Below are 25450 nucleotides of genomic sequence, written 5' to 3' on the forward strand. Positions count from 1 at the left end.
TTTTTCTTAAAAAAAAGAAAGAATGTTGTTAAGTTCTACGATAACAGTGTTTTAAAAAGAGAGGGTGTTTTGCTTTTGTTTCCTTGAAACGAACTCTCGATATGTTGCATCCCACTTTTGACTGAATTTTGTCCATAATAACTAACATGCTTTTGAAACAGTCTCTCTGTACACTTTCTTGCATGTTTCCTAACCTCTGTTTCTCTATATTTCACCAAATACAAAGATGATACATTGTTTTTATTTGTCGTCCACTTATCTCCATTTTTAATAATTATGGAAATGTTGTGTTTGATAAGGATGGAATGGAAAAGCTGGTATAAATGTGTATTCCAAGCAACTGGGTTTTTGGTGACTGCGAGAGGTTACCTCATCTTCAGATCCAAAAAACGATCCCCTAGACTGCTTAACCTTCACAGAATGGCAACAAGGAATAAAATCACTTGCCCCTTTCCATGTAGCAAATATCTACATGGAGTTGCATTTGGTTTATTTATTTATAATGTATAAACAGGGCTATTTTTGGGCAGGAACGCACAGGAATGGAGTTCCGGCTGGCTCCGGAGTTGGCCACACCCAGCAGGAACTCATTAGCATAATAGGCCACACCCAACAGCAGAAACTTATTAGGATTTGCTACATTAGGGGTGTGTGGCCTAACATGCAAAGGAGTTCCTGCTAAAAAAAAGGCCCTGGGTTTTGACAACAAACAAGGTAAACAGAATAAGAAGCAAAAGGAGGGTGTAGCTGGATAACCACACTTCTGGTAACATGGGGGTGTGGCCTAATATGCTAATGAGCTGTGCTGTCAGGGGTGTGGCCTAATAGGCTAATGAGTTTCTCCTGTTGGCTGTGGTCTATTATTCTAATGAGTTCCTGCTGGGCTTTTTCTACAAAAAAGCCCTGTGTATAAAGATGTATACCCAGTCTTTCCCCTATGGACAAAAGGCAACTGTGAGAAATAATCAGGTATGTAAGAATTGTCCCTTAACCAATGTAAAGGTGACTCACAAAATCCCAGCACAGCACTGTTCACTTGCTACAAGGGTTGCCCGTCCTGGGTAGGAGAATTCATTGAGATTTGGGGATGGACCTCAGCAGGGTATCATACCACAGAGTCTCTCTTCCAGTGCTGCCATTTTCTCCAGGAAGTCTGATCTGTGTAATTTGGAGATCAGTTGTAATTCCCCACCTGGAAATTGGCAAGCCTACCTCTCTAGAACAATGTCATCATATAGAAACAAGAGCCCTTACTACAAGGGGAAAAGAACCTTCATTGCCTTCAACCTCAGTGGAATACTGTTTGAAAAATAAAAGTCTTACAAGCTCTCTTAAAAGAAAACAGCGTTGGAACTTGCTGCAAGGCCTCAGGGAAGCCATTCCAAAGATAAGAACAAAGCCCAATTTCTGACAGAGGATGGGCAAGTGGAAAGGGAGGAAGCCACACTAGGCAGATCTAAGATGGCATCCAGATTCATACCAAGAGAGGTAAGTCCTTCAGATCTGCAGGTTCTGAGCCATGAATCACATCTTCAAAAAAAAAAAAGTTTCCCTAAAATACAGATTTCAAAACGATAATGATGAAAGGAATGAAAGAAATAAAAAACAAAAAAGCGCAAATCCCTTCAGAGAGAAATTCCGTTAATCTTATTAAAATTCTTCTAATTTCATTTGAGATTCCGGCAGATGGTTCACCTGAGCATAACCCACCAAAATTATCTTGAATTTAGTTTAAGTGAAAGTAAAGATGCACCTAACTCCCCTTAAAAAAAAACCCAACAACAACAACAGGAACCCTTCCACAAATGTGCAATCTGAGGTCCATGTAATTTCACCTAAGCAAATACACTGGGAAAAGGGGAGAAAATAAATAATAATTATCCAAAATTATTATTATTTATGCACCTACCACAATGCCTTTATGTCAATGGACTGTTCAGGTTTCTTGGACACATGGTTGGCCTTTATGACACTGCAAACAATTGTATCTTCAACCCCTCCCCCTAATCTTTGAACATGTCTTTAGATTGTGTGTTTGTGTGTGTAAAGTGTTGTCAAGTCATGGCTGATTTATGGCAACCACATAAATTTGTCAAGGCAAGTGAGGAGCAGAGGTGGTTTGCCATTGCCTTCCTCTGCAAAGTCTTCCTTGGTGGTCTCCCATCCAAGTACCCAACCCTGCTTAGCTTCTGAGGTCTGACAAGATCAGGCTATACTATACCATTCCACATCCCTTTTTTTAAAATTAGGGACAATTAATTTTAGGATATCATTTTTATATTTCCTCCAGCTGCCCCATCTCAAACAGTATTTATCCTGAAATTCCTTTGGCATGCCTTCAATGAGTTCACATAAACATGCTTCACATTCTATTTACTGAGTATATTTTTATCCTGCCCTTCCTTCAAGGAACTCAGATTCGATCTCCCTATCTCCATTTTACCCTTTTTACGACCCTGTGAGTTAGACGGAGAGAGTGACTGGCCCAGGGTCACCCAGCGATCTTCCTGGCACAATGCGGGTTTGAAGCTAGGTGGGCCAGATCCTAGTCTGACCTCTAACCATACCGGCTGCCAAGTTGTTGAGTGTGTTTGACCCACAGCCGTCCTGTCATACGTTGCTAGCTTTTTTTGCGAACAAAGTGACATTTAACTCTGTAAGCATCTGGTCTTTTCTGAACATTGGTACTCCTTAGCCATTACCAGAAATTAATGAAAAAATATTTGCGGAATGCTATACTTAGAGGCTTACGAGCACAGTTTTTATTCAATTAGTCACTGGGAAAGCCTATGCTACTTACAGACAATTTTGAGGAATAGCTTCAAACCCCAGCTATTCACATGGCAGACCTTTGTGGCTTTTCTAATTTGCCACATAATTGCTAGGGCAGGCTCTAATAGCTAAAAATCTGTCGAGTTAATCAGTACCTTTCACTCTTAAAAAAAGAAAAGAAAAAATAGAACACATTCAAACGTATCAGCTCAAATCTAGCTCCATTTCGTAGTGACAGAATGGCAACTATCAGCAAGTGTGCCAGGAGCTTGTATGGAATTAGCTAGATTAAATCTGTTCCATTTTTTGAAGGGTAACTAGCTGTATCATTAAACCTACTGCTACCAGTAGGAGTCTCAGGATTGCAGTGCCACAGAGCAGGGTTGCCATATGCCCCCTGGGGCAGGAGAGCTCCCGTCCCCAGTGGGCATTGCTTGCCGGCACTCCAGTGGCTGTTGGGAGTACTGCTGTTGGCAATGATGTGATGGCACTTCCAGGGAAAAACTGGAAGCAATTCCTCTCTAGGAATGGCTGGAAACTCTATGGTAAAACCACAGAATTTCTGGCAGTGTCTAGAGAGGTGTGATGTTATTTCCAGGTCTTCCCAGAAATGGCATCATGCCATCACTGGTGGTCATCTCCTGTGTCTCTACACCTCTCCCACTAGTCATCTGTTGGTTGCTAGGTCAGGTCTTACAATCCTGTTCTCCTGTGTGTATACTGAGGCCTGGTATACTCAAGCAGCAGAATAAGGTTGTAGAAAGCTGGGGGGGCAGAATGGCATGTGGGGACATTTTTTTAATGCTTCTCCATGAGAAAAACTCGCCGGAAATACAACATCAATGAATCCAGAAAGGTCCTAAATAAGTTAAAATATGGTTTGTTAGGTTCAAACTAGATGTTACTTCTTTTTTTAAAAACAAATCAGGACTGGGTTCCCCCAACCCAACTTTCTTTCTCTGCAGCCAGTCAGCCGCCTCAGGGAGCAAATTTTTAAAATGCTGCAGAGGATCAATGTGAATCAGGACCATAGTACATGGGAAGGGGTTTCAGTCTCTCCCCCATGATGTTTTCCCAACCTGAAATGCTCCCTTACTTGCCCCATTTTGGAGCTGAACCCAAACCCGACTCATTTACTTAAAAAAGTAATGTCTAGTTGGGCCCTCAGGTTGCCATTTTTAGGCAGCTTTTAATGTGAGGGAAAAAATTTTTTGGGGGGAAAGGTAGCTCCTCACCTGCAGTCTGCAGTGGTACAGTCCCCTCTGCAACCTCAGTGTTCTACCACTTCATTACTACTTCTTTCTGCTGTATGCTGAGTTTGGATGGGACTTGATCCAGTCTGCACACCAAATTTAGCTTATCACAAACATGCACAAGTAACTATCTGTGCTTATATTAATGGACTGGGCTGGGAAGTGTTTTTAGCTTTCCCTTGGATAGGGTAAAGGAAATTCGGACCCCTCATTTATTAGCTTACCTTTCAGTGCAACCCTGTACTGGAGTTCAAGTCCAGTGCAAGCAGTAGGTTCAGACTAGAGCAACTCAGCATCAGATTATTGTCTCTGTTCCCTGTCTTATCTGCCCTGCTTTTCCCTTTAATTGTGGTTTTTCAATCTGTTGTATACTCTCCACGCCTTCCTTCCTTCCTTCCTTCCTTCCTTCCTTCCTTCCTTCCTTCCTTCCTTCCTTCCTACCTACCTACCTACCTACCTACCTACCTACCTACCTACCTACCTTCCTACCTCCTATTTACAAAGTTTCCCTCAGGTAAGGGAAGCAGTATGACGCTTTAAGCCCAAGCTTTGACAATTTCCCCTTCCCTCACAGAAACTGGACAGACAACATTCTATTAGCTCTCCACAATACTTGGAATGTTCAGTGACATTCCACACTAATAACACCTCAACTAACTGGTGCTTGAGGCATCACTATCACAAGCACTGTACAACACAGGAGGAGACAAATGTACCATTTAAACATAGACTCACAGCAGGTATGAACCTGGCTTCCTCCTGGCTTTGTAATTTACATGACGGTACCACAAAACTGATGAATGTTGGTTTAGCTGTCAGTCTTCTTCTAGATCCATGCTTAAACTTAAAATGCACATGCACACACACAGATGCGTATATCTGTTTATCATCACTGTCTTTGGAAATGGGATAAGAGGGATCCCAGAAACTCATTTTAAAAGTTTGCAAAGCCACATCAGGAATTGGGGTCAGAGTGTGACATCATAAGCAGTACTGGATTCGCCGCAGCTTCCTTGATGATTCAGAAAGACTGCAGAATAGCATCCTGTCCCCCTCACCAAGTCTGGGAAAGGAAATGATGCGTTTGAACTGAATGCAGCAAAACCACTTGCAAACCAGCCCCACCACCCACCTGCACTTCATCCGATATTACAACCAGTTGATTGCATTACCAAGCTGCTTTCCCAATTGCCGCTGTGCATCTCTTTGAAACCTGCCAAAGTTACGGCAACCCCCAACATCCATGGAGGGTCCTTTGTTCTATTAGGCTTTGGTGGTTTGCACATATTTTCTGCATCACCTCCCAATCTTGCATTATACATGTTCAAATGTTAATGTATTTCAAAACCATTCTGGTGCATTGTCATATGGGAGAAACGACTGGAAATGGGAATGTTTAGGTCCATGTCTCTTCCTAGGAAGAGGAAAATGACCTTCCAGCAATTGCACATTTTGAGAGAGAAAAAACAACAGATTCTGATGTTAGATGGCATCTTAAACATATATGTAAAATTTAAAAAGAAACTTAATTAAAACCCTAACTAATATTAAAAAGGCACCCATGCAGAATGATTCTCAGCATCAGAAGCCCCACTGAGTTGATTCCCAAATGAGAAGAAAAAAGTCAGGAGCTTTAATACTACTTACAAACAAGAATGAGGTAAATTTTTGCAAGTCCAGTTTTGAATATCCCAGTTTCAATTTCACTCCTCCCTTGTGGAAAAAAGGAAGAAGTGGCGAGTCTTTCATTTTGTATCCTTTTCTGTTTCCTTGGAGCAAATCTTTTCCTTTAAAGTATTTACATTACCTACATGATTTGTGCATTAATGGCATATAAACGTATTTCTTAATTTTAATCAAAATGTAATTTTTTTTTTAAAAAAAGCAAAAAATCCAAAGTGAATCAAAACTAATGACAATGGCCATGCGGTAGTGGTAGAAAGTGCCATCAAGTCGCAGCTTGTGGCAACCCTGTAGGCTTTCCAAGGCAAGTGACTAGCAGAGGTGATTTGCCGTTGCCTGCCTCTGCATAGCAACACTGGACTTCTTGGTGGTTTCCCATCCAGATACTAGCCAGGGCCGACCCTCCTTAATTTCTGAGATCTGAAGACATCAGCCTAGCCTGGGCTTAGTGTTGCCAACTCCACATTGGGAAATTCCTGGAGAATTGGGGGTGAAGCCATGGCAAGGCAGGGTTTGGGGAGGGGAGGGGCCTCAGCAGGGTATAAGACTGTGGTCTTATACCCTGCTGAGGCCCCTCCCCTCCCCAAAAGTCCAGCCTTTTTCTACAGGGGAACTGATCTCTGTTGTTGGGTGATCTCCAGGCCCCACCTGGAGGTTGACAACATTATCTGGGCTGCCCAGGTCAGGATAAAAAAACATGTAAATGTAAGAAGTTGTAAGGGACAACATATTGAACCAAACGTAAATGCAAGCGGGCCGGACCTATCAGCTTATCCCTATAGATGATAGCCTTTTGTTTACCTAAAATCTTTGCTTAATAACCATCACCCAAGACATTTCCAAAGATGTGTCGCTGCCACTGGAAACCTTGGTCTTTCTCTTGTCTTTCTCCCTACTCAACCATGCCCTGCCATTCCATTCAGAAAACTGTGAAGCTGTCCTCTGACTCAAGGAACCACCCTCAGGAGAAGGAGGAGTCTCTTCCTCTAGAGGAAGGCTCTTACACTGATGGAGGCCACCACGCTTAGCTGAGTGAAGAGGTAGGATAAACCCCAGCATCTGGGCCATAAAAGCATTTCATTGGGTGCTGCTTGTGAAAGCTGGGGAATGCGACTTCAGCTGAGTCCATGGGCCCTTAGGTATTGTCCTATAGTAGTCATTTGGCTCTGACCTGGACAGGCCAGTCTATCCCAATCTTGCCAGATCTCAGAAGCTAGGCAGGGTTGGCCCAAGTAGTACTTGGCTAGGAGATCACCAAGGAATTCCAGGCTCGCTATGCAGACACAGGCAATGGCAGACCACCTCTGAACATCTCTTGCCTTGAACCCTATGGGATCATCATTAGTCAGACTTTCCACCACCACCAGTCATTTGCAAGTGGACAAAGATAATCCAGCCGTGAATGATGGCTATAGTATAATGATTGCATAATATCCCACAGCCTATGTGGATGCAGCCTTAGTAGCCTCTGTTGTTACTTACTAGATGTTATGGTGGAGAAAAAGAGGTGGGGCTGCCATCTTCAGCAGCTGACATGCGCCTGAAAGTAGAATTTCTGACTTAAGAAAAAAGAAATGAGACACCCAGACTAATAAATCATAATATGACAGAAAAGAAACTAACTAAAATGGCTTACTGAATTTCATGGAGCATAAATCCAGCTTTGTAATAAAATCCGTATCCCTAGATTACTCATATTTTCAGCCCAGTTCCTAGCTGCAGCTGAGCTACCCTTCAACAACAGCTGTAATCATAATAGGGGTACCAGATTTCTTCCAACTCCCCCTTTTGATATTATTTTATTTTGGTCACTTCCCCCATATCCAACTTTCCCCAATCCAAATAACAAGGTGCAGCAATGGAACCTGGGGGCTCTACCACTGAGCCAGACCTAATTAGCTCATTTTTCATTTTGTTTTTCCGGAGACCCAAAGGCACCTAGTGCACATTGCAAGCTAATGATCTCTAGTGCTACAGTTTTGAAACAAAAATGAATGTACAAAGCAGTTGCATCAATTTCTTTTGCCTACCAAAAGGGTTTCATGGCTATGTTTTCTAAGGAATTTCATAAATCCCAATCTATTAGAGAGGGGAGAATCAGTAAATGATTACATATTTGGGATAGCATATGTCTTGTTAAAAAAACATGTAGAAACTTTGTACCAGCAGATAACTGGTTGCTTAGATAATATGGGCCCCGGTCACACACGAGGATTTGGGCCGGGAGAGGGATGGAACGGATGCGTGGCAAATGGGCGCGATCCCACGGCAACATTTGGGAAGCGTTGCCTGGCTGTCACCGATCCGTCCCTCCCGCCCAAAACCCCGCACCAAAAAAGAACCACCTACCTGGGTGGTTCATCCGGAAAGGCCGCGGCAACTGCAGCCATGGGATCGCCGGCGCATCCTTTCGCCGGCGCAACCCCAGCTCCTGGCTGAACTGCACATGTGGGAGCATGCGCAGTTCGCCAGCCTCCCCCTCCCACTGTCGCTTTCTCCCCAGCATCTGATCGTGCCGGGGAGCAATGGCGCCGCGGCTCAGGGGATCCGTGGGATCCCGCCGCGGCGTCTCTAGTTTGGTGCGGCTCAGATTAGCCGCACTTCTGCTGTCATTTTTCCTGCCATGTGGCAGGAACCATGGATTAACTCCTTCCCCTCATACAGTACATAAACCCTTTACAGATGTTCTCTGGAGGTACAACTAATCTAACTGGGGTTAGCAGGATTATAGCTGCAAGTTCTCCCCACCAAACTACACGTGTAAATTTGAGTTGATGTGAAGAGCCTACATGCATAACTCACTCTACATAGCAGGCAGAGCACTTGTATGAAGAGGCACTCCAGTTTAAGTCCTTCAAAGTTAATGGGTTTAGATTTGAGTAATTCTGCATAGGATTGTACTGTAGGATTCCGGGCAGACCTAGGGTTCCCGGATAAGTGGAGGAAGCCATAATTACTATTCTCAAGTACATCTTTGCTTCTTCCAAGGAGCCCAGGGTAGCATTGATGATTCTCCCTTCTTCACAACACTCCTGTGAGGCATATTAGGCTGAGAGACAGTGGCTGACCTCGTGTTACCCAAGGACTTCATGACTGAGAGGGAATTTGAACCTAGGCTTCCTCATCCTAGTGTGGGTAACTACCACAGCACATTACACACAATATGCATATATACTAGCACACATAAGATCTATATCTGTTTGTTTGTTCCTTGTGACTCAAGGTGGCTTACAAATAACAATTTAAGACAGTGTGATACAAAGCAAACCCCCAAAATGACCTTTGCCTCCTGATGAAATTCCTATAGCCTATATACCATTAGCAGCCTTGGCAAATAAAATGGCCTTGCAGCTCTGGCTAAAGATTTCTAGTGAGCTCACCCCTCCTCACCACCTCAGTGGGAGCTACATTAGAAAAGGAACAGGCTCTGGTTGATGCCAGTTGGGCTACCTTAAGTGCGGGAGTAGCCAGTAGATGGCAACCTGAGGACCTCTTCTGGCATACAAGGACATATGGGAGGAGATATGTGGGTCCTAGAGCGTGAAGAACTCTTAAAGATAATAGGCTGCATCTTGAATTGGACTCGGAAACAACCTGACAGCCAACAGAGTTGCTACAGGATAGCTGAGATACTTTCCCATTGGCTAATTCCTGATAATAATGCACTGCTGCAAACTGGACCAGTTGCAGCTTCTGGGTTGTTTTCAAGAACAGCCCAACATAGAACATGGCTACAGTAATCCAATCATGGGGTTGAAAAACATGGATCAGTGTGGCTTGAGAGGTTGAATTTAAGAAAGAAGAAAACTGGCAAACCAGATGGGGCTGATAGAAGGCAGTCTTAGCCCCTGTATCAACATTCTTTTCAAACAGCAAGGCTGGCCTTGAGCACCCCCAAGCTCTTAACCTGCTCTGCGGTTGTCCATCTTCTACCAGTGGAATCACATCCTCTGAAACATCAGCTTTTATGAGCATCACCTCTGTCTTGTCTGGATTCAGATTCAGTTTGTTCCGTCTTTGGCACCTCACCAGGGTCTCAAGGGGACAGGGAAGCTATATGTGGAGGCTTATATAATGAAAGACAGTTCTGGGTGTCATCTGCATATTGGTAACACCACTAAAGGTCCAGAAAATCTCATTATTTTCAATGAACACATATAGGTTAGAAACAGAGCTTACTGCCTTGACCCTTCCACAGTGTATTAATTCTCCCGGAGAACATCTGAGAAAGGGTTATAGTTAACATATGTACCAAACTACTAAAAATATTGAACTGTTCAGCTAGTTCCTGGAGAATACTATCAGTGGTGATGATTAGCCATGATAAGACAATGAACATAATTTCAGAAGAGTCCTGCTAGATCAGAGGTCCATTTGATCCATCAAGCTGTTTCCTGCAATGGCTGATCAGATGCCCCCCGAAGCATAGAATCAGGGTGCAAAATTTTGCCCCCCACCCCAGCAACTGGCAGCCAGAGATATTCCAAATATACATGTCCCACTCTGTCTGCATAGGTAGTAAGCATGACTTTGTCCAGCCATTTAAAAAGCCACCTCAACTAGGACACTCCCATGCTCAGAGATACTATATCTTTGAATAGTAGATGTTTGGGGTAGGCATGAGGAAGAGATCTGTTGCTGTTCAGTTTCCCAGAGACATCTACCTAGCTGCTGCTGAAAAGAAGAGTTCTGGATTAGATAAAGTTTGATATAACAGGGCAGCTCTTACATTAAGTTTAAAACATCCCTGAACGTAGAAATGGCTTGTGGGTGTTTTTTTTTTAGTAAAAATAAAAATGCAAAACTTGAACTTACTAAAAGCTCATTAGCACTATATGTATATGTCAGACTATGTCAGACTATTACTTTTAAATGTCAAACATGTCCAGACATTATGATTTCATTTTATTACCAGGAATTATCCTAATACAGTACTCTGATGGGCCAACGGAATGCCTGTGTCAGCTTATTCCTTCATGCCAATAGAGGGAGCACTTCCCTATTTATAAGGTGCCTGCATTTGTGGCTTTTTCACTTGTAGTGAAACACATGGCAAAGACTTAGTGGGCAGTGTGGCTGCAAGTGTGCATTTGAGCCCTTAGGCTTGCAAGAAATCACCCCGTGGAGGCAAGCGCAGGTTTATGGTGGAACATCAAAAAGTCAACGCAGCCGGGACTGCATTGCCTCCTAGCTACACTGAGCTAGTTTGGTTGATAACACTGTGAAAAAGGCACTGATCCATCTCCAGGAGATATTTGTCAGTGTTCCTCAAAATTTGTGTTGGAGGTAAGGCACACCCATAGGCCACTCTCCCACATTTGCCATTTAGCACTTCACTACTCAGCTGGCACTAGGGTTGCCAAGTAAAAAAAAAACTCGCCGGGCTCCGGGAGCCGTTCCCGGATGCGCGTGCCACTAGCACGTCACCAGAAGTGATGCGCGACGTTGACCACGTTGAGGGCGTGGCCCCGATCGTCGAAGGGAAAACCTTAGAGTTTTACCTCCTATGATCCAGGCCACGCCCCCAACATGATCAACGTGGTTGTGTCACTTCCGGTGACGCAGCCACGCTGCGCTTCGGGGGGCGGAGTCCCCCCCGGGGCCCAATTACACGGCGGCAGAAATCGGGCCTCCAAATCAGGGGTTTACCTGCCCCCGCCCCCACTTGGCAGCCCTAGCTGGCACCATCAGAAATTCATCTTAAGAATCAACCGCTGTCCCCCCCCCCCAGAAGCCAAGCTATCCAAACTACATCTCCCCTGATGGTTTCTCGACAATTCATTTGCCCTGTAGGTAGCTGAAGTGCTGGCTCCAAATTGTACTTGATGTAGCCTGGTGATATAGGGTTACCAACTCTGGGTTGGGAAATACCTGGAGATTTGGGGAGGTTGAGCCTGGGGCAGGTTTTGGGAGGGGAGAGACCTCAGCAGGGTACAATGCCATTGAGGCCACTCTCCAAAGCAGCCATTTTCTCTGGAGGAGCTGATCTGTGTAGTCTGAAGATCAGTTGTACTAGTGGGAGATCTCCAGGCCCCACCTGGAGACTGGCAACCCTACTTGATGAGCATTGGTTGCGCACCCAGCTCCTTGTTATACGTCATCAGTTTGAAACAATCTCAGAGACATCAATGCTTCTCCCCCCCCCCATTCTGCCTTTAATAATTCAAGAGATTCAGGAAATTCTGTGCCAAACTTTGTGTGTGTGACGGGAGCTCAAGAAGCAGACTTTCAATTATTATTGCTAAATCACTGAGCCGACCTCTGTTGCCTTTTCTGAGAACATAGCAGCCTAATGTCTCTAGCAGACTCCAGGACTTCTTAACGCTTGCTTACATTGGGACCCAGGGAGGCCAAAGTGTCATAGCATTCTGCCATTTGTGAAAGGACTTCAGTGGTTATTTCTCCTTGCAACTATTGCCTGAAAAAACTCTCCGTGTGTGCCACTTGGGCTTCCACATTTCACCCCCCCCCCATCACAGTTACCGATATGCAGGAAGTGTCACATTTTTCTTTGCAAACAGAGAATTTAAAAGCTTTGACTTCTTAGGAAATGTAGCCACCTCATAGGAGAACAACAGTTTTATTTACCTGCAGCATCTACATGCCTCTTCTCCCCCCCCCCCCGGAAGGGATCCAAAGTGACCCACATAAAATACCAAAATACAGTTTTCCAAATAACGCAATAAACAACAACAAAGGATGCAGTCATACACACACACTAAATAATCCACTTTCAATCCACTTTCCAACTGGATTTTGCTGGTCCTGATCAACCAGACTGCCTAATACAGGCCACAAACTAGAAGCCGAGGGCCAAGAACTTTTAGGCTCCTCTCCTTTGGCTCGTAGCTCTGGCCTTGCCCAGCCTTTAATAGCTGAAAGGAAAGGAGAACAAATTCATCCAAGCTGGAACTCAGCTGTTGCTGAGCTGCTGCCAGCAAGATATTCCTCACTCCCCCATCTCCTCAGCCAGGGGAACCCCCCCATAGACTAGAAGAAGAAGAGGAGGAGGAGATTGGATTTATACCCCGCCTTTCACTACCCAAAGGTGTCTCAGAGCGGCTTACAAACTCCTTTCCCTTCCCCTCCCCACAACAGACACCCTGTGAGGTAGGTGGGGCTGAGAGAGCTCTTGACAGAAACTGCTTTTTTCCCCAAGAACAGCTCTTATCAGAACTATGGCTTGCCCAAGGTCATCCAGCCAGGTGCGAGTGGAGGAGTGGGGAATCAAACCCGGTTCTCCCAGACTAGAGTCCACACACTTAACCAGTACACCAAACTGGCTGTCAACATATGAGGTATATATCCTACTGCCATTCTGCTGATGTTAGAAGACAAGTGGGACAATTTCCTCACCCCCCCCCTCCACGACAGTTCCCTGACCCTTGTGTGGGTTGGGGGTTTTTTGGACTGGGAGGGTTCCCCTTTCCACAGTTACAGGAAGAAGGGGAGGAAGGGGAAAGTGTTGGATGATGCACTTCTGCCACTGGAACGGCAGTCGGATACAGCCCATAGGGAGCAAGGACGTAAGGCAAGAAGGAGCTTATTGGAGAAGGAGGTCTGGAGAAATCTCTCACAGATTGAGTTTAGGAGGGGCTGCATGTTTTTAGGGGAGTGAGGAATTCAAGTGAGACTGCTTGAGGAAAAGGAAGGCGATGCTTTAGGGAAAAGATGGCACCCAAGAGCCAAAGAGAAGGAAGGACTGGGGTAAAACTACCTCTAAGGAGGAAGTAGGAAGGCCTGGGAGAGAGGCTTGCCACACCTAGAGCTCAGGCCCTGGTAAGGGAATCCTGTGGCTTCCATGAGCATGGCAGCATTCTAGCTGCAGCCCCAAGCAGGGCATGAAGACTGAGGGGCAGTGAGTGCTGGTGGGGGTGGGATGAATTTTGCAAGGTGGTTTGCGACAGACAGACAGTTCTTTAGCCGCAGGCTTCTGGTGCCACTTTCATGATGGGAGCTGATCGTGCAAGAAAAGAAAAGAAAAGAAAAAAGCGCCATTTGATGACCATGAAAACATGAGAGTTAAAATTTCAAATCGTTTGTGCTTTCGGTTTTGCCATTAGTTACATTTCCCTTCAGACAAAGAGAGAGAGCTTGCACTGAATTATCATAATGGTATTGGTAACACTTGAAAATATAGAAAGAATAAACCCTGACGGAGCTTTCACGAAAAGCTCCCATATAATTATACTCAACGAGGGGCTGTCAGCATTTCCATTGTCTAGCCCACATTTCCTGTAGCAGGTAAGTTATACGAGAGCTCTTGTCTTGTTCTAATTAGAAACTTCTGCAGCTGCTTCCCTTTAAAATCTAAAACTTTTCCAGTGTGTATCCCACAATGCACATTTATTCTGTGCAATTATTAGAACACTATAGGATATATTCCAACAAAGGGCCAAATCCAACAGATATATAACCTAACACATTCTCTCTCTGTGTGTGTGTTAAATGCTGTCAAGTGCTCTAACTTGGGAGAACCAGGTTTGATTCCCCACTCCTCCACTTGCAGCTGCTGGATGACCTTGGGCAAGCCATAGTTCTGAGAAGAGCTGTCCTTGAAAGGGAAGTTCTTGAAAGAGCTCTCTCAGTTCCACCTACCTACCTACTGAGGGGTGACATGATCGAGGTTTATAAGATTATGCATGGGATAGAGCAGGTAGGGGAAGAGGTACTTTTCTCCCTTTCTCACAATATAAGAACTCGTGGGCACTCAATGAAATTGCTGAGCGGTCGGGTTAGAACGGATAAAAGGAAGTCCTTCTTCACCCAAAGAGTGATTAACACATGGAATTCACTGCCACAGGAAGTGGTGGCGGCTACAAGCATGGACGGCTTCAAAGGGGAATTAGATAAGCATAGGGAGCAGAGGTCCATCAGTGGTTATTAGCCACAAGGTATAGATAGGGGCTCTGGGGCAAGTCATGCTCTGTCTTCTTGGTGCTTGGGGGGGGGTCAACAGTGGGAGGGCTTCTAATGTCCTGGCCCCACTGGTGGACCTCCTGATGGCATCTGGTATTTCTGGCCACTGTGTGACACAGAGTGTTGGCCTGGATGGGCCTTTGGCCTGATCCAACATTGGCGTCTCTTATGTTCTTATGTACCTCACAGGGTGTCTGTTGTGGGGAGGGGAAGGAGTTTGTAAGCCGCTCTGAGACTCCTAGTGAAGGGTAGAGTATAAATCCAATATCATCATCATCATCATCTCCTCCTCCTCCTCCTCAGTGACCTCCAAAATGTCCTACTGTTAACAGCCGTGCTCAGGTCTTGCAAACTGAGGGCTGGGGTTCCGTTATTAAGTCAATCCATCGCATGTTGGGTCTTCCTCTTTTCCTACTTCCTTCAACTATTTTTATCATTATTGTCTTTTCCAGTCAGTCTTGTCTTCTCGTAATGTGACCAAAGAAACACATTCTAGTTGTGCATAAATAATATGTTCATCATTTCCTTGATCTGCTAAACCAGCACGAGGCAGAACTGGGATTAGCTTGCTTGCCCTAGTATCATTGGCTCAGTTTTCCCAACAGAAGAAGAGTAGGTTTTTATACCCTGCTTTTCTCTACCTTAAGGAGTCTCAAAGCGGCTTGCAATAGCATTCCCTTCCTCTCCCCACAACGGGCACCTTATGAAGTTGGTGGGGCTGAGAGAGTTCTGAGAGAACTGTGACTGGCCCAAGGTCACCCAGCAGGCTTCATGTGGAGGAGCAAGGAATCAAACCCGGTTCTCCAGATCAGTGTGCCTCTCTCAACCAGTACACCCTGCTGGCTGTCTAGCAGTCCCTGGAACAGGTAGCAGGGAGAAACTCTTGATGTTACCTGTGTCCCCCAGTAAACTCTTTTCCCTGAGGCCTGTCCTACCTACCTACCTGATTGTAGGCCTTTGCTTCCATTTTCTTTTGACCCTTCACTTGAGTCTGCCATCTGCTAAAGAAGAGGACATAAAAACATCCCTGCAGACAGATCAGTGGTTCATCTAGTCCAGCATCCTGTGTCATACAGTGCCCAACTAGTTGACCTGGAGGGCTAACAAACACAGCATGAATGCCAAGGCTTCCCCTGGTATAACCCTCTCAGCAATGATACCCAGAGAGGTTTACTACCTATCAATGGCCCCGGTCACACGGGCCGGATATCGCGCGGGGGGGAGGCGTGGCTAATTGCCCCGATGCAGTTAGATCAGCGATTACGCGATCAGACGTGCCGGCGGCACACCACGGGTCCATCCCTCAGTGCCGGCGGGTAAACGAGGGACTGGAGGGGAATGCCGTGCGCCAGCGCAATCACACCACGGGAGTCTGGAGGCAGCCCGTGGCAAACGTTTACTAGTACCTTGTAGGTGCTACTTTTTTAACACACATTTTTGGTGGTAAGCCATGGGTGCGCTCCACTTCCCAGATGTTGGGGTGTGATCGTGCCCGGATAATCCGCCCACCATCCATGCCTCTCCCGCGGCAACTTTGCCGTGTGACCAGGGCCAATATGCAGATTCCCCTTAGTGACCATGGCTAGTAGACACAGATGGACCTGTCCTCCCTGATTCTGTCTAATGATCTAGGCATCCGTCTAAGGCATCTATGGCTGTGGCCTTCACTACATCCACTGTCAATAAATCCCACAATTTAGTTACTCACCGACTAAAGCAGCACTTTCTGTTTTCTGTCCTGAATCTATTGCCCACCAGCTTCATTGGGTGCCCTCAAGTTCTAGTACAATGGGGGAGAGATAAGAGGTTCTCTCCGCTTTCTCCACCTCATGCATCACTTTATAAACTAGTAGCATGTCCCCTGTTATCTATTTTTTTTCTAAATTGAAAAGCCCCAGACTTTTCACCCTTTTCTTACAGGAAAGATGTTCCAGGACCTTCCTCATCCTGGTTCCCTCTGAGCGGGGTGTGTGTCCTAGTTTTGTTTGCTTCGAGTCCTCCTGTTCAGTGGGACATGGGCCCTGTGCTCTGGATCTGATTCTGTTCCAGAAATGAGGGTTGCCAGCCCTGGGTTGGGCGATACCAGGAGATTTGGGGGGTGGAGCCTGAGGAGGGTGGGGTTTGGGGAGGGGAGGGACCTCAGTGGAGTATAATGCCATAGAGTCCATCTTTCAAAGTGGCCATTTACTCCAGGTGAACTGATCTTGGTTATCTGAAGATCAGTTGCAGTCTCAGGAGATCTCCAGCCACCAACTGGAGGTTAACAAAATACAGCAAACCGGAGATACACAGCAAGGAATAGCAATAAGAACAAAATGATTCCCCAAAAATCTTCAGAAAGGTAGCAGTTGTACAACAAGAATATTTTATACTCTCAAAATATCGAATCCAAAATAACAGTACAAATATCCATACAGAATAAGGCTGAATGAATAAACAGCTGTAACATCAGTCTTCCGTGTTCACCTAGGAGACACTTAAGGAACAAGAGAAAAATGATTCCAGTCAAAGTTTCCTGTAGTTTCTGTAGTCCCCTGTATGCTGATTTCTGAATATCGTTTAAGCCTGGATTTGGAAGGAAACAGTGAGCCTATCTCCATTTTTTGTTTATGGTGGGTGTGTCTCACAGACTTATATTTTTTAAGAAAATGTAAAAAATGTATATGTAAATTTCAGATCATAAAGTTCCACTTTTTGAAGACGCTTGTGGACAGAACGCGATAAGCCTCAGCTAGTCATCGCATGAAGGGGAACTACAAGAATCTTTGACTGGAAGGGACCTCAAGGGTCATCTAGACTTCACGGCTTAGGTTCTCAGCCAGGTCGCTATTTTCAGTCCTTGGGTCCATTCATTATCCCTGCTCCCATGAGGGCTAGAATCACAGTTTACACAAAGCCAGGCTGTTTTCTGGGCTGCTCAGAGTGTGAAGGTCCTGAAGAAATGGACATCCTCAGGTGAGCCATAGCCCATGGCAAAGTCAAGCCTACGGTCAGAGCAATACATGAAACCAGAACTCACTTTGTGATGTAAAAATTAGCTGTCGAATGCAGTCACAATCAAGTATAAAATACCTGCTCTTGTGGCAGCTCCTTTCAAAATACGGCTTCAAACGTTACATTACATTCCATGGCTTAAATTCTAAATGTTTGCATGCAAGTTGGGTTGAGGGGATGGAAGTTGAGATGGGTGAAAGGCCCCCTGTAATGCCCTCAAAGCACGTTTCCGTGACAGCCTCAGTGTCCCCACCCCCTTTGCTCATTCTGTTAGCACCGCTTTATCTTTTCTCTTGCTATCTGATCCTAACCAGTCAGGGATCATTGAGTGAGTGAGATGGTGTCATAGCTAAGCAGACTGGCTATGCTGGGGGGGGGGGGAGAGAAAGAAGTATCAGCAGTCAGGGACATTCCCTTTCTTTGCACATTGCGCTACAAGGATTTCTTTGTCCACCCTCAGTGCTGGGATAGAAGCCTTGTCCTGTTGCCCAAACAACACAGAAACTTCTCTGCACAGCAGGAGAACACTTAGCTCTTATCTGCTGACCCTCCCTAGAAGAATACTGACAAGGGGGGAATTCACAGCCCACAAACAGAGTTTTTCGACAGGGAGTTTCTGTAAAACCCTATGCAAAAGTTGCCTTGGTTTTTAAGTCTCTGGGTAACGGTGAGGCCCCTGAGCTATCCCAGAAGACACAGAAGGGACTGGAGGAATAGTGCGATTCATGAGCATGCTTGTCTCCTCTTAGGTACTTTCCCCTAGCCCTTATGAATGGAGCTCAACATAATAATGATGATGGTGATGCCATTGGACTTTCACCTCCCTTCCGTAGTTACTCAAAAGTACACATGGAGCTGCCTTATACTGAATCAGACGCTTGGTCCATCAAAGTCAGTATTGCCTACTCAGACTGGCAGTGGTTCTCCAGGGTCTCAGGCTGAGGTCTTTCACATCACCTCCTACCCGATCCTTTCAACTGGAAATCCAGGGGATTGAACCTGTGACATTCTGCGTGCCAAGCAGATGTTCTACCTCTGAGCTATGGCACCTGTCCCATGTAAAAATCAGCCTAGCATTAGAAGTCACGGGCAACCAACGCAAGTTTCCAGATGATAATTCGAATGAGCAGGAGGCATTCATAGCAATAATACCATGTTTCCCCAAAAATAAGACACTGTCTTACATTTATTTTTTCTCAAGAAGACACACAAGGGCTTATACCACAAATGCATAGAAATCCTGCTAGGGCTTATTTTTGGGGTAGGTCTTATTTTCAGGGAAACATTAGCATCAATTTCTTATTTATGTGGTACTAGTATTGGCCTGCACACGATGATATATATAATGTACAGAAATAAGCAGCAGGGGTTTAAAGATATCTAGGATTTCCTCTAGTGCATCTCTAAAAGATGTCATATAATTGGAATTTTAATGGGTGTTTTTTTCAGAGTAAGATTTGCAGTGGCTATTAAAATGAAGAAGGAAATGTCTGGAGTCCCCTGGACCTTAACTGACATACAATCTGGCAAGAAGAACCTCTATTACAGTTATACAGGCTTCTGTCTTCTAATTACACCAAATACCTTGGAAATTTATTTTCAAATGTCAAGAGCAGAAACTTGGGATGTACGATATAAGAAGGAATCTTGAGCTATTACCTCAAATTGTGTTAGTTTCTGATTGTATCTATCAGTACAGACTTGGAAAAATAAAAGAGAAAGTATGGGGATATCACTGTCTGTTATATCTATGTGTAAAAAACATACCCTGGGAGAGATAGTCAAGTAATATAGTAGTTGGGAGGGAGTGTTGGCCTAAGACCTGGGAGACTCTAGCTCAAATCTTTACTCAGCTATAATGCTAGGTGAACTTCGGCCTGTTGCTGTGTCTCAGCCTAACCTTTATCATAAGGTTGTTAGAGGAAAGGAGAGACGTCTGGCTACCTTGAGTTCCTTAGGAAGACTAGGACAAAAGTATAATCAAAACCCCGCTTTAAAAGCCCACAATATCAGCTGTATGATCACTTTGCATGTTAAATAAGGAAGTATCAAAGGTCATTCCCATACCGTTCGGATCATGCTGTTAATTGGAGTGAATTTTCTCTCTACTAATTAAGTGAAGGGTCATCAACCATACTATTAGGGCTATCAACAAACAGTCCCGCTGAGAAAGTCAATGAAACTGGCCAGTGTACCCCATCATAGGGCCCAAGCAGCTTTTCTCTGGGCTTAATGCAAAATGGTACTATGTCCTCCCAGTTCCATCCCATATAATTCTATGAGTCACACAAAGACACAAATAGACAATATCATGGTAATGGGCTTGCAGTACCAGCTGCACCAGGCCCAGGTTAAAATGTGTTTGTCCACGTGCTTGCATGCATAAGCCCTGATCTCAATTCACTACATCAGGGGTCCCCAACCATTTTGAGCATTCGGGCAAATTTGGAATGCTGACACAGCATGTTGGGTGCAACCACAAAATGGCAGCCCCAAGAGTAGCCTCAGGGGGTGGAGCCAGCCACGGAATGGCTGCTGCAGCTTACCTTCCATCACACAGTGAAAATCCTTGTACTGTGGTAGCAGCTGCTGTCAAAGCAACCTTTAAAAAATCAGCACATTCAGTCAAAGCTCCAGTGGCCAATCAGAAGCCTTGCTGGGCAAAATCCCCACCTGGCTCTGCCCACTTTCTAAAAACACTTGGGAGGGGGTACCAGGAATGGTACCGGGTACCAAGAATGGTGTTGGTTGGCACCATGGCACCCACAGGCACCAGATTGGGGACCCCTGGGTTATATGGCAATACTAACAGGATTATAGTAGCATACAAATATATTAGAGGATGTTTCCTTCCTCCTGCATAATACAAGCTGGATAAGCATTATCCTGGTGTTCCCTCAAAGCTGAGTTAGTGTGAGCTAGCTCACAGTTTTTTAGCCTCCAGCTCACATATTTTCTTAGCTCAGGGAGGATGGCTCCAGAGCAGACTAAATTATGCAGGAGCCAAATCACTTGCTCACAACTTGAATGCCAGTATTTGCTCACAAGACTCCACAGCTTAGAGGGAACATTGATTCCTGATCCTTAGTTTGTCTCTAGCTAGGACACTGATAGAACAAGATTCTGCTCTTGATCTTACAAGTATCTTTGGAGAAGGGTGGCTGAGGCCAAATCTCTATGCACAACAATATTAATTGATAGCACAGATCATACCACTTCACAGGGCAGTTGAGGGCTCACATTTTAGCATGCAGACATGTAAAATTATTCCCTGCAATTAGGCAATCTTTCTTATTGATACCAGTTTTTTCCTTAAAGGATAGGGGAGTAGCTATAAAATCTCATTTCCCAGCCTTCAGTTTGTAAGCACTGACACTTGAGGGTTTTGCTCTGTAGGTAAATTCAGGCTTAGTGTTTTACAAGCACTTCCTCCTCCCTGCTCTTTTTGCCCAAGATTGTTCCCATGGTTGACTCCAGTTCCATTTAAATGAACATTGTCAACATTACGTTGGAAGTGGTGGTGCCTTGTGTGAGTCCTTTGTGGGGGAGCAAAGGGGAACTTCTCCTTCCTGCTGTTTCATACCAAAGATCCCTGTTCTATATTTCTCCCCCCTTAATGCTACTGAACCCATGTTTTTTTTCTCTCATTAAGTTTACAATTTCATTTCTTCACACCCATTTTTGTTATCTGCAATACATACACAATTTCAACATCATTTGTTAAACCAGTGTTATACTTTATGAGTTGAATCCCACAGAAAATCACTGCTAATAGAAGGCATTTTCACCAGGGAAGCAGGACTTCCTTGCCTCCCCTATCGTAGAATCACAGAGTTAGAAGGGGTCCTACAGGCCATCTAGTCCAACCCCCTGCTCAATGCCAGATCAGCCTACAGCATCCCTGACAAGTGTTAGTTCAGCTGCTGCCAGTGAGGGGGAGCTCACCACCTCCCTAGGCAGCTGGTTCCACTGCTGCACAACTCTTACTGTAAAAAAGGTTTCCCTAATATCCAGCCGGTACCTTCCCGCCCTTTAAACCCATTATTGCTAGTCCTCTCCTCTGCTGCAAACAGGAACAGCTCCCTGCCCTCCTTCAAGTGATAGCCCTTCAAATTCTTAAAGAGAGCAATCAACCTCCTCCTCTCCAGACTGAACATTCCCAATTCCCTCAGCCTTTTCTCACAGGGCTTGGTCTCCAGGCCCCTGATCATCCAGGGGTCATTTTCTGCAAGAGCGCACAGGAGCGGAGCTCCGGCAGTGAAAAGCCCAGGGGGCGGGCACATGCAACAAGCCCCACCCCCTGCTCCCAGCAGCCCTCGGTCAGAGCAAGAAGCAGCCAGGTAAGTTGCAGACTCCCCCCAGCCCCCCGGTCCAAAACAGTCCAGTGGCACCTTTAAGACCAAGTTTTTATTCAGGCACAAGCTCTCCCTCCTCTGCAAGGACAGATCTGCATGCCCCCCCCCCCCCAATCTCTAGCACTCAAAAACAGTCCAGTGGAGCCTGAGCAGTGGGTGTTGCCTTCTGACACACTTCCGGTGATGTCAGGGGGTGTGGCATATGCAAATAAGTTATGCTAATGAGTTATGCTGATGAGCTCCTGCACCTATTTTTCTATGAAATGACCCCTGCTTGTCACAAAACAGCTATCCTTCTGCACCACTCAGTGTCTCCCAAAAGCTGCTCTTTGGGAACTGAGTGCCCCCCAAGAACTTTATTAGGAGGGAGTCAGAGGTCTTCAGCAGCTGCAGGAATAATAGAAAATCCCCCCCCCCTTTTAGGAGAAATTTTCTGCTGTATCCAAAAGGTCATACATATGACATAAATTGACACATAAAAATGCATATGTTTTTTTAAAAATGCAGCATGCAAGAAAATCTACGAAACTGACTCCAAAAAGTGAAGAACCTGATCAGTTTACTAAAATATAAACAAACCGGAACAGAAATTAAATAGGGAATGCTCATTTATACCTATTTAGAAAAATGATCAATATTCCTTCTGTACCCTGTGGAAATTGAAGGCTTGGAGTGAAGTTCTTGCCATTTATAGCTGCTGAGCGGAGAGAACCACCTCTCGGTTCACAGGAGAAGTGGATTCCCTCTAGGTCAGTGCTGAGATCTTTGACAATGCAGTGTAGAGAAAATGTATATCATCTCTATTCTTATCTACTGTGGCATGTGGATAAATTGAGAGGAGTTTGCAGTACTGCCTGTCCTTAACCTTTCAGAGCATAATATTCAGAAGGAAGTCATAAAAAAGGTATTATATAGGCTGAATTTATTCAGAGAATCCTTTATACCTTGAACTTTGCTTTACACTGGATTGTAAGCTGGGTTCCTTCCCCTCCCCCCACATCCTCAAGGAAAACTGCCCCATTTCTCCAAAATACCCCAGCAATTTTTTGTTGTTGTTTCCCAGATCAACTAAACTCTGCAACCATGATTTCATTACTATGCACAGTTGGTGCTCTGTAATTCTATGTAATTTTAATTAAAGATGAATTCTTAAACAATCTCCTCCTGTGCTACCTCCAAGCATACAATTAGCCATGTACAGTTTCTGCTGCGAACAGTCATTTAGTGATTTCAAATTAATAATTTATCTGCTCCTCCACTTGCGCCAGCGCTGGAAGAGACGAGGAGCCAATGCAGTTGGTAAATAGCCATCAGGAGGCCAGCATGGGGAGGACCAGAAGGAAGCTTGCAGGGCTTAGTGTATTTTGTTTCAGTTTCTCCTCCCAGACAGTCAGTGAAAATACTGGACTGTCCGGGTCAACACCGAACACCTGGCAACTTTAGGAGCAGGCAGCGATGTGCTAGAATTTTAGTCCCAGAAACTAAGGCCTGATTTTCAACATGACACTGGGGAGGCAAAAGTATTTCTCTATATGGTCTTCCCCTCGCACAGTGTTTTGGTTAAACTGGGCAGCCATGCAAAGCAATAAGTAAACACAAGTGGAGACCCGCAAGAAACTTGCGGAATGGTTATCCTACTCCTCATACCTTTGCTTCCTCCTGTCTCCCTCTACCTCTCTCACACTCTTGCTCCCTTCTGCCCCCCTCTTTTTTTCTTTTTCTTTTCCAGTTATGGCATTATACTGATCTGTAGTTCCTTCCCTCCTCAAATCCCACCCTCCCCAGGTTCCACCCCACAAATGTCCAGGAATTTCCCAACCTGGAGTTGGCAACACAATTTCCTTCCCACCCAACAGCCAACCTACCTTTATCTGCCTCTCTGTCTGCAACTTTCCATCTCCACACCCCTCCCCCACAGCCTCTACCTAGGAAAATTACAGTCTTTCTCCACAGTGGGAACCAAAGCAGCTTACATTATTCTCTCCTCCTTTTTAGCTGCACAACAACCCTGTGAGGTGGGCTAGGCTGAATGTATGTGACTGGTCCAAAATAACCCAGTCAGCTTCCACCGCAAGATGGGGATCTGAACCTGGGTCTCGCAGACCCTAATCTGAAGCTCTAACCGATGCACCACACCGGCTTTCATAGGGTGGCTGCTGATGAACAATAGCAAGCAGCTGGGCCTACTTGAGTCATGCAAATCAGGTGGTATCAAGTCACCCAGAGGGTGCTGCCGAGGGATGCCAGCCTCCAGGTGGGACCTGGGGATCCCCTGTAATTCCTGCTCATTTCCAGACTACAGAGATAACTTCCCATGGAGAAAATGGATGCTTTGGAGGGTGGACTCTGTGACATTGTACCCCACTGAGGTCCCTGTCCTCCCCAGGCTCCTCCCGCAAATCTCCAGGAGTTTCCCAGCCTGGACCTGGCAACCTTATCCAGAATCCCCTGTCGGTGGCCGGGGGGGAGGTGGACTCTGTGGCATTATACCCAGCTGAGGCCTCTCCCTTCCCCAATCCCACCTCAAAACCTCTAGGGACTCCCCAGGCCAGGCCCCAAGGCTCCCTCCCTCCCTGAAAGGCCAAAGGAGACCTGGAAAGGGCTCTTCCCCCACACCCTTTGACTCACAGAGCCGGTTAGAAGCCTCTTCCCCCCCGCCCCTCCCCCCCTGAACGTTCTAACCTCTCTCTCACAGTTGGTGTCTGAAGCAGATCCCTGCAGAGGCCATTTCAAAAGGTTTCGGGGGGAATTCAGCCGTCCCTGAAGGGTTTTTTCTAGTTTTTGGATTTTTCTGCAGGCACTGGTAGACTACTGAATATGTAAGAAAACCTGCTGGGCCAGAGGGAGCTTCCTTTTCCTGGGAATAAGCATCTGCACACGGCGCCATCTGTTGGAAATTAGATATATAGATGCCCCGTTGGCATCTACCTGAGCTGCTAGTCTCTGGCGTGCTAAGGAAGCATGGATAATGCCTTTTCACTGGTACCAGTCCAGTGTAAACAAGAAACGATGCTAGTGAAACGTCACACGTGGAATAGCGCTTGCCTTGCTGTTGTCATATTTAAATCAGACCTAACATCATTCCTTAGGCAAGAGGAATGCCCTTTCAGCCTTAATTAAATAAAAATAAAAACCCAATAATAATGTGGAGAAGATTACAGTTCTGTCACCTTCAGCTGCCTTCACACTTGCTGTGGTTAAAAACGACTCTACCCTTCATTGCTTCCCCAGTGGGGGGCAGGGACAAGGGGGGTGTCATCTGTATGATGGTGTTATGTAATTCATGGGGGGGGGGAACCTGGATGTGATGGCAGTCTGCTGTGGGAATTGCTGTAAACTCTGTGGCAAATCCATAGAGTTTCTGGTGATTCCTAGAGTGGAGTGCTGTCACTTCTAGGTTTTCCCTGCAAGTGATCTGATACCATCACACTGATGGCAATTAAAAAACAAATCTCTTGGTGGTAGCTGGAGTGG

General features: G+C 45.4%; 1 protein-coding gene across 1 annotated transcript in view; it reads left to right on the forward strand.

The window, feature by feature from the left end:
* LOC107107990 (neuroligin-1-like) overlaps positions 1–25450 on the forward strand; it is a 260939-nt gene that overhangs the window by 231364 nt on the left and 4125 nt on the right. The gene's annotated exons all lie outside the window — the stretch shown is intronic.

Source organism: Gekko japonicus, unplaced genomic scaffold, assembly GCF_001447785.1.
Source record: "Gekko japonicus isolate JY-2015 unplaced genomic scaffold, Gekko_japonicus_V1.1 scaffold607, whole genome shotgun sequence".
NCBI lineage: Eukaryota > Metazoa > Chordata > Lepidosauria > Squamata > Gekkonidae > Gekko > Gekko japonicus.